At 36.2% G+C, this 9,686-nt stretch overlaps 1 long non-coding RNA gene across 1 annotated transcript in view; it reads right to left on the reverse strand.

Moving 5' to 3' along the window:
* Nucleotides 1-6,524, reverse strand: part of LOC140531319 (uncharacterized) — a 173,734-nt gene extending 167,210 nt beyond the window's left edge. The window contains exons 1-2 of the long non-coding RNA XR_011976323.1: nt 6,436-6,524; nt 6,150-6,259 (exon numbers count right to left, since the gene is read on the reverse strand). This is a non-coding gene — a long non-coding RNA (uncharacterized lncRNA). The remainder of the gene's footprint in view (nt 1-6,149; nt 6,260-6,435) is intronic.
* Between the last annotated feature and the right edge of the window lie 3,162 nt (nt 6,525-9,686).

Here is a 9,686-nt window from a genome sequence, read left to right on the forward strand (position 1 = left end):
AGAGAGGGGTTATCCAGTTTGACTGGAACATAGGATGAACTAAGGAATAATGGACAATAAAGACAGTGGAAATGAAGGTTGAGGCCAGTGCTTAGTGCAATACCTGATACATAGTAGGTACTTAATAAATGTTTATTGATTGATTTATTGAAACCATATCATGATATAGCAAATCTCTCTGGGCTCATGATTCCAGTCAGGATACTACATCTCTCCTAAAGGTTCTAAACTTTTATAGTTTAGAAGTTTCTCTTCTCTAATGTCATCGGCTCAAGCACCCATTCCAGATGTGCCCCACCTCTCGCTGTTGGCCATCAAATACAACAAATGCAGAAATTTTGAATGCTGTGGACAGGATCACTTACCTTAGCAGTATACTTTCTAAGAATGTAAACATAGATGATGAGGTTGCCAGAGCTAGCTCAGAGTTTGGGAGGCTCCAAAGGAAAGTGTAAGAGAGAAGAGGTATTATAGTAACTACCAAATTGAAGGTCTACAGAGCCATTGTGCTGACCTCTTTGTTATAGGCCTCTGAGACCTGGACAGTACACCAGCACCATGCCAGGAAACTAAATCACTTCCATTTGAATTGTCTTGGGAAGATTATGAAGCATGAAAATAAAATAAGGTGCCAGACATTGAGGTTCTTTCTTGAGTTGCATTCAAACTCAACTGCAGAAAGCACAACTCCAGTGGAGTGGACATATTGTTTGAATGCCAAAAATACATTTGCCTAAAAGATTAATTTATGGGGAATTCACACAAGGCAAGAGCTCACATGGAGGTCAGAAGCAATACAAAGATACTCTCAAGGTCTCTCTGAAGAACTTTGAAATTGATTACGAGGCATGGGAGGCACTGGCACAGGACTACCCAGCATGGTGTGCCCACATCAAGGAGGGAGCTGTGCTCTACGAGCAAAGGAGAATTGCAGTAGCTCAAAAGAAGTGTGAGACACACAAATTTAGAGACATTTCCAATCCAAATATTCATATGGACTATTTGTGCCTGATCTGTGGTTGAGCTTTCTGAGTTCGTATTGGTCTGATCAGTCAAAGTCTGTCAGACAGTATCTTACAACAACAAGTGAATAGAGCAATGGAATGAACCATGAGCATCAGAAGAAGAACTGAAGCAATACTAGCCCTCTTTCCTCACGTTTTAAGCCCTGGGTAACATTGAAATGATTCATCATTAGAATAGAATTCAGATTTTGTGCATGACATTTCTAATCCCTTAAATGGGAAATTTTTAAGTATAGTGAATCAAGAATCTGTGAATATCTATAACCTCATGCATTGCTAACCATGGTTTTTGCTTTTTTATTTTAATAGCAGTTTGGCTAAAAATATTTTTCTACCATTTTTCCTAAGTGATTTCCTGAGTGATTTGGAAAGAAAAATGAGAATGAGAATTCCTTACCCTTTTGACTGTCATACAAAGGGAACCTTGTAATTTGTTCCTTTAAAGGGGGCAATTTCTGGGAGTCAAGAATTATAGGTTCTCCTCCTAACTTGCCTGATGTTACGGAAAGTCAAATATCCAGAATATACTGAACTAGAGCTGGTAATCCATCCCTCAGGGCTGTACAAGGCCATCTTACCAAAGCTTGTGGGAAAGGGAATTTTAAGTTCTTCAATAAGGCAAATCCAGCCACAACCTAATTATGAGGCCTTTTGTCGGTTATTTTTTTTGTTGGTGGTGATTTTTATTCCCTGTTATTTTACCAATTGATCTTCTGTTATAGGACTGGGAATGGCAGCTGACTTTGCATATGCTTGCTGGTAAATCCTGCATGAACTTCTGTGTACTTTCTTACGTACTGAATTTGTATTGTTGTTGAGTCTGCCAACAGAAAATTTCCAGCTAATAACTTCCAGATTGTCTGAATTTAATCTTTGTTTATCCCCTAAATGACAAGAACTGATTGATAGCCTAACAGAAAGACTTGGGCACTTGCTGCCTACTAGTCTGTAGAGTATCTGAGGAAATCTAGGGAGAATATATTAGGACTTGCAGAATGTTAAGTTCCCTTCAAAGACAGACATAATCAATGCTCTGGTCTTTACTTATGTTAATTCTCCTTAATGGGATGCCCTCAACCCTGAGCTTGATAGCTTAAAAATATTGGAATGAAATGAGATACTCATATCTACTTAGCCATTGCAGGCTATTCACCAGGATTATGCATTGAGGATACCTTCAGTTGATATTCCCCTACCTTTGAGCTTATGTGTTCCCCCAGCCCAAGCATCCAAGTGCTCCTAAAACTCCTCATGGTTATCTTGTACTCAAGCAATCAAGAAGTGATGTCAATAGCCTGTGCCTTTAGTTTCCTGCACCAATTAACTTTCAAGAATGGTTTTAAAGAAAACCAAATTCTAGTATCAAAAATTAAAGGGGCGAACTCACCACCAATGAAGAGGAAATTAAAACAATTGTTAGAGTCTATTTTGTCCAATTACATGCTAATAAGTTTAACAATCTAAATGAAATGGATGACTATTTACAAAAATATAAATTACTCAGATTAACAGAAGAAATAAAATACTTAAATAACTCACTCTTAGAAAAAGAAATCGAATAAGCCATCAATGAGCTTCCTAAGAAAAAATTCCCAAAGCGAGATGGATTGACAAATTCTACCAAATATTAAAAGAACAATTAATTCCAATACTATATAAATAGTTTGAAAAAAACATGTGAAGAAGGACTCTTACCAAATTCCTTTTAGGATACAAATATGGTACTGACATCTAAACCAGGAAAAGCCAAAACAGAGAAGGCAAATTTCTAATTTCCCTAATAAATATTGATGCAAAAAAATTTAATAACATACTAGCAAAGAGATTACAGCAATAAATCACAAAGATCATACACTATGACCAGGTGGGATTTATATCAGGAATACAATATTAGGGAAACTATGATCAATGACAAATCCAAGAGAAATCAGATGATTATCTCAATAGATGCAGAAAAAGCCTTTGACAAAATACAATACCCATTCCTATTAAAAAACGCCAGAGAATATAGAAATAAGAGGAGCTTTCCTTAAAATGATAAGTAATATTTATCTAAAACCATCAGAAAGCATTTCCTATAATGGGTATAAGCTGGAAACCTTCCCAATAAGACCAGAAGTAAAGCAAGGATGACCATTATCACCTCTATTATTCAATATTATACTAGAAATGTTATTTATAGAAAAAAAGAACAAGCCATTTCAAGGACTAATATGATACGCAAATATATAACTATCAGCAAACCCAAAAATTCTTTTATTTAGTTACTTAGGATATAAAATTGTCCATCAATTCAAACTGAAAATAGCAGTGCAGAGATACTGGTATATTGTAACAGCAAAATCCATTATTTTTTTTAAAATTACAACTTTACCTGCCATGGTTAGAGGAATTTTTATGAAAAGAAGAAGTAGGAATATGTTTATAACAACGTAAAGACTGGTCCTGTAAGGAATTTATGACCAAACAAGAAACAGAGAATATTATAAAAACCAAAATGGATTATTTTGATTACATTAAATTGAAAAGTTTTTGCACAAACAAACCAAATGCAACCAAGATTAGGTGGGAAGCAGAAAACTGGGGAAGAATTTTTACAACTAATGTTTCTGATAAAGATCTCATTTCTAATATATAGAGAGAACTGAGTCAAATTTACAAAAAATACAAGTCATTCCCCAATTGATAAATGATTAAAGGATATGAACAGGCAGTTTTCAGAGGAAGAAATTAAAGTTATCTATAGTCATATGAAGAAATGCTCTAAATCACTATTGATTAGAGAAATGTAAGTCAAAACAACTATGAGGTACCACATCACACCTATCAGATTGGCTAATATGACAAAACAAGAAAATGATAAATGTTGGAGAAGATAATGGGAAAGGAGGAACACTAATTCATCATTGGTGGAGCTGTGAGCTGATTTAATCATTCTGGAGAGCAATTTGGAACTATGCACAAAGGGCTACAAAAATGTGCATACCTTTTGACCCAGTAATATTGCTTCTAGGACTGTATCCCCAAGAGATCATAAAAATGGGAAAGGGTCCCACATGTACAAAAATATTTATAGCAGCACTCTTTGTGGTGGCCAAAAACTGGAAATCAAGGAGATGCCCATCCATTGGGGAATGGCTGAATAAATTATGGTATATGAATGTAATGGAATACTATTGTGCTATAAGAAATGATGAACAGGAAGACTTCAGAGAGGCCTGGAAGGACTTATATGATCTGATGCTGAGTGAAAGGAGCAGAACCAGGAGAACTTTGTGCACAGTGATGACCACAGTGTGAGAGAGCTTTTTCTGATAGACTTTGAACTTCATAGCAATGTAAGGATTTAAAAAAAATTCCCAGTGGTCTTCTAAGGCAAAATGCCTTCCACATCCAGAGAAAGAACTATGGAATTCAACTGCAGAATGTAGCAGATCATTTGTGTATGTGTGTGTGTGTGTGTATTGCGTTTTGGTTTGTTAGATGATTTCCCCCACTCATTTTAATTCTTCAACACAGCATGACTATAGTGAAAATGTATTTAATAGGAATGTATGTGTAGAACCTATGCAAAATTATATGCCATCTTGGAGAGGGAGGGGGGAGGTAAGGGGCAGGGAGAGGAAAATAATAATCTAAGTTATATGATAGTTATTGTAGAACACTGAAAATAAATAAAATTAATTTTAAAAAGTGTATACCCTTTGATTCAGCAATACCACTTTGTATCCCAAAGAGATCATAAAAATTGGAAAAGGACTCACATGTACAAAAATATTCATAGCAGTTCTTTTTGTGATGGCCAAGAAATGGAAATCGAGGGAATGACCATCAATTGGGAAATGACTGAATAAGTTGTGGTATATGAATGTAATGGAGCACTATTGTGCTATAAGAAATGATGAACAGGTGGACTTCAGAAAAACCTGGAAAGACTTATACGAATTGGTGCTGAGTGAAGTGAGCAGAACATTGTACACAGTAACAACTACAGTGTGTGCTGACTGACTTTGATAAACTTAGCCTTTCTCAGCAATGAAGGTCCTAAAACAGTTTCAAAGGACTAATGATGGAAAATGCAATTCACATCCAGAGAAAGAACTGTAGAGTCTGAATGCAGAGTGAAACAGACTATTTTCTTTTTTTGGTTTTTTTTTTTGGTTTTTTTCTTTCTCATGACTCCTCTCATTTGTTCTAACTCTTCTATACAACATGACTAATGTGATAATATGTTTAATAAAAATGTGTATGTAGAGCTTATATAGTTTGCAGACCATCTGGGGATGGTGAAAGGGAAGAAAGGAGAGAAAATATAAAACTTATGGAAGTGAATGTTGAAAACTAAAAATAAATAAATTAACTAAAATTGAAAAAACAAAACAAAACTGGTCCTCTAGGCCTAAGCCTGAGGGTACAGAATGACTTAATACAGACATAATGGAAGAAAATATCCTTGGTTCTGTTTGATTTCACGTAAGAGTTGTAGTCAACCTTTTGCAATAACAGATCATGCTACAAAGATCCACATTATTCACACAACATAGTCAGGCTCAGGATTAATCAGGTGAGAAACAGTCCTGTTCAAAGAGAAAATGATGGGAGAACTAAGCTATGCCAAGGTCATCCCTTCAACTTCTCCCAGATACAAACATCCACCTTTAGTAGTTCTGAGATCATACTCCCTTGAGCAGCTTAACGACATTTCCCTCAGAAAGTGGCTTGCTGACCTAATGAGACTTCAGACATTTAAAACTGAATTCAAAATGCAAAACAGAATCAAATCAGGATTGCAAAAAACATGGGAACTTCACAAATAAGGAAATTTTACAAGGTCTTTCTTTCTTTTTTCTTTTCCACTAAGTAATTATTATTCTTCCCTTTTAAAATATAACAAATTAAATATTTGATAGATTCTAGCATCATAACAATAGCCTCTCGTAACTTAATTAGTAATTTCACAGTATCCATATCAAAAGTAGCTAAATCTTCCAATCATACAATTGCATTAATTTCTTAACAATATTTATCATACAATGTATTCCCCAAAATCATAATATAAGAAAACACAGAAACACAATAACATACATAACATCATGTATTTAAAACATGAACAAAACTTATTACCAGTCAGATGACCTCCCCAATGACTCAAGAGGAAAATGTGTGGACTCCAAGTTCCTAGACCCACAATTGAAAAGGTAGTGACAATATCCATTCAGCCTGACAGATGGCCACTGTGGAAAAAGGAAAGAAGTGGATAAGTGGTAAAGGTTTCTAAACTGCTTGATAGAAGTGGAGGGATTTCCTGGGCAGAGCCAGCTTCCTGGAGAGAGAAAAGTTGAAACAGCAAAGGGAGTCTAAGCCATGAACTGGGAAAACACAAGTCCTGGACATTGCCATCTGCTATTACCATGGGTAATTTGGACAGCGTCAATGCAACGGAAAAGAAGGTTGGATCCCAGAGAGGTCCAGCTAATACCATAATCTTGGATGTTAATCCTAGCAAACAGTTAGATCTTTGAAGTAAAAGTAGAACACACAATTTCATGTTGGGATATTCCTCCCTAGCAACCCCAAGTTTGTTTCCCTTCAGTAGAGATTCCAAACCACACAATGGTGCTATAACTCTAGAGGAAGATGGAACTATGGAGAGGAAAAGGACTCACTGGAGACACAGGAGACTTTTGTCAATTGTTTACGGATTACTGTAAATTCTTTATGTATTTTCTGATTTTTCTGTGGGATAAAGTGAAGGCTTTCATTGTCAATCAACTGCCATTTATTAAGTACCTCTGATGTTGCACTGTGCTAAACACTGTTATGTACCCAGTAAATGTATTTGCTACTTTCAGGGTGTGTATTGGGCAGCTAGGTGACATAGTGTATAGAGCTCTTGGCCTGGAGTCAGGAAAACCTGAGTTCAAATTCTGCCTCAGAGTTTACTACCTGTGTGATCCTGGCAAGTGATTTAATCTCAGCTGCCTCAGTTTCCTCATCTGTAAAACAAGCTGGAGAAGAAAATGGCTATTCATTCCAGGATCTTTGCCAAGATAACCTCATGTGAGGGCATGGAGAGTCAGACATGACTGAAAGTGTCTGAACAACAACATGGGATCTAGGAATATTTTTCCTGACATCTGTGAAATATAGACACACTCTGTATTCTGAAATTTTCCAGAACTAATACAGGATGGAGACAATATAAGTCCAAGACAGAATTATTTTTTGTAACTGACTCAAGATCAGACCTGGTCCACATAAACCCTGAGGTGGAGGTATTGGACATTTCAAGGCCAAATGCAGAAAGAATCTACTTTCATATTGTCTTAAATTACCCTGCTCGGCACATATGGGTTTGCTGATCTCCCAGATGACTTCAAGTTCCAACTCTAATCCCTCTTTCACTTCTGATTATTCTATACCATCATAATAATTTTAAAAATATAATCACTTTAATAGGAAGGGGGAGAAGTTAGAATTTAACAAAAGGGCATGCTGGTGAATAACCAGATTGCAAATGATTATCCATGTAAAATGAACCCTGTAATTACTTGACAATAATTGTTTTGGAATGGCCTGTTGTTAAGTGATAATAAAGAGTAAACTGGCAGTTTTAATTTATAGCTAAATCTAGATTTAGTTGTTTTTAATGCTAGTTATATTATGAAACTCCAGACTTAAGGGTTTTAACCACTAAGATGTAATGTCAATGTTAAGGCCCCCAGTCTCAAATTACACTTGGAGTTTTGAGTTTCAGAATTCAACTGTACCTAGATATTTTTATATTATAAAGAAAACAATAATTTGCCATTGAATGTCTCTCCAACTGTATGAAAGAGGAGCAAACAAATGATACAAGTGACTGCTTCTGTTATAAACAAATATGATTATTATCTCTACGATTCCTCCTCCATTAAAAAAACTTATTAGTTAAAAGTTGCATTATTTTGAAAACATATGTAGCAATTTAAGACACTAATTTGTAAACTTTATTGAATAAAGCTACACAAATATGTATTTAAGGGTGTATAAGTATAAATAGCTATGTCAAAAAAAGTGGGGGGAGTAGGGTGTGATTTTGAAAGTCTGATGATTCCTTTAGAAATAACAGTGGTCCTAAAGTAATGTTTTTCTTCCTCTAGGCATGAGTCATTTCCATGGCAACTCTCCATCTGCTTCCCACTATTTTCACAGGCTTTTAAAATTAAGCTTGCATATGTCATTGTTTCAAGATTATTTTTGCAATGGTATAAACCATATGGCTCTTTGACAAAGCCTGTTAAGCCAATAACATTAAGGAAATATTTAAATGTCACAACCCTTATGTAAAAAAAAAAAAGGAGATGGGAAATGCTGTTTCCACAAACAAGTTTGTCATCATTCCTTGAACTCAATGCCTAAGGGACCATCTTTAGATTCCAAATCAGGGGATATTTTAAGTCATACACATAAGGAATTCTGTACTTGAACTCAGAGAGCAATCACACTCTAAACAGATAGACTTTCCAAATATTTCTTTATATAATTATATCGTTAAATTATTGTGCAACTAATCAATGTGAAACTTATGTTTGCCTTTAAAAAAATGAAGAGAGACCAGGGACTTTGCTGCTGGCAAGTATGCATGATAAACTAAGAAACTAGGACAAAGTTCATCAGCTTCACTGATTCCACCTGGACACTGTATGGCAATGAGAGGCATTATGGGAATTAAAAGTAACCTTGTCACTCCAGCACCACACAATTCTGTGCAATGCTTGCTGGGCATCTAGAATCCAAGGGTTACAAGAACATATAGAATCAGAAACTTCTAATCTGGCTTGGGTGCCTCCTTCCAGGACAGCTTTTCTACCTCTGCTCCCAGTGTACCTCTCATGTAGCCTCCTGGTCAAGTTGGTGTGAAGGATGCTCCCACATCAGCCATTCCATGGCCCCGTCCTTTCCTCTTTGCTTCCCATCTCCCTTACCGTGTTTGTCTTCTACCATTAGAATGCAAGTTCCTTGAAAGTAGAAACCATCTTTATTTTTGTTTGTATATGGATTCCCAGTGCTTAGCACAGTACCTGACACATAGTAAGCAATTAATAAATGCCTTGTCTAATCTAGTGAATCACAAAGAGCAAAATATGTGCCTGCCTGCACTTATATGAGAGAAATAATGGGAAAATTGGGGACATTCTCAGGTAGTTGTCCACAAAAGGAAGAATCCTTTAAGTCCTGTCTAGGATGTGCCAATTACATAATATAATTTTAACAGGGGGCTGAAATGGAGGAGGATATTTTTAAAAGTATAAGAGGACCTGCTTTTGCAAAGGTAATTTAAATGGGAAGATCTTTCCCATTCATTAATAGGTCCATGTGAGTTGTTTAAGTCACATGGAAACCTGAATCACATGAGTCTAAGTCACATGAAACAGGAAAGGGTGGAGCAGGAAGGATGGAACAGGAAGAGGCAGAGCTAGAGCAGAGCTGAGAGGAAGTTAGTCAGGGAGCAATCAGAGCTGGGAAGGGCACAGACAAGCAGGCAGCTCGCTACTGTGAGTGAAAGAGCTTGTTTGTGATTTTGCTTAGGGGAGCCTGCTTGTGGGAAGGCTTGATAATGTGTATAGACTTCTTGGTTACTATGATGGATTTCTTTGTTACTGTGATGGATTTAACTTT

Source organism: Notamacropus eugenii, chromosome 3, assembly GCF_028372415.1.
Source record: "Notamacropus eugenii isolate mMacEug1 chromosome 3, mMacEug1.pri_v2, whole genome shotgun sequence".
Lineage (NCBI taxonomy): Eukaryota > Metazoa > Chordata > Mammalia > Diprotodontia > Macropodidae > Notamacropus > Notamacropus eugenii.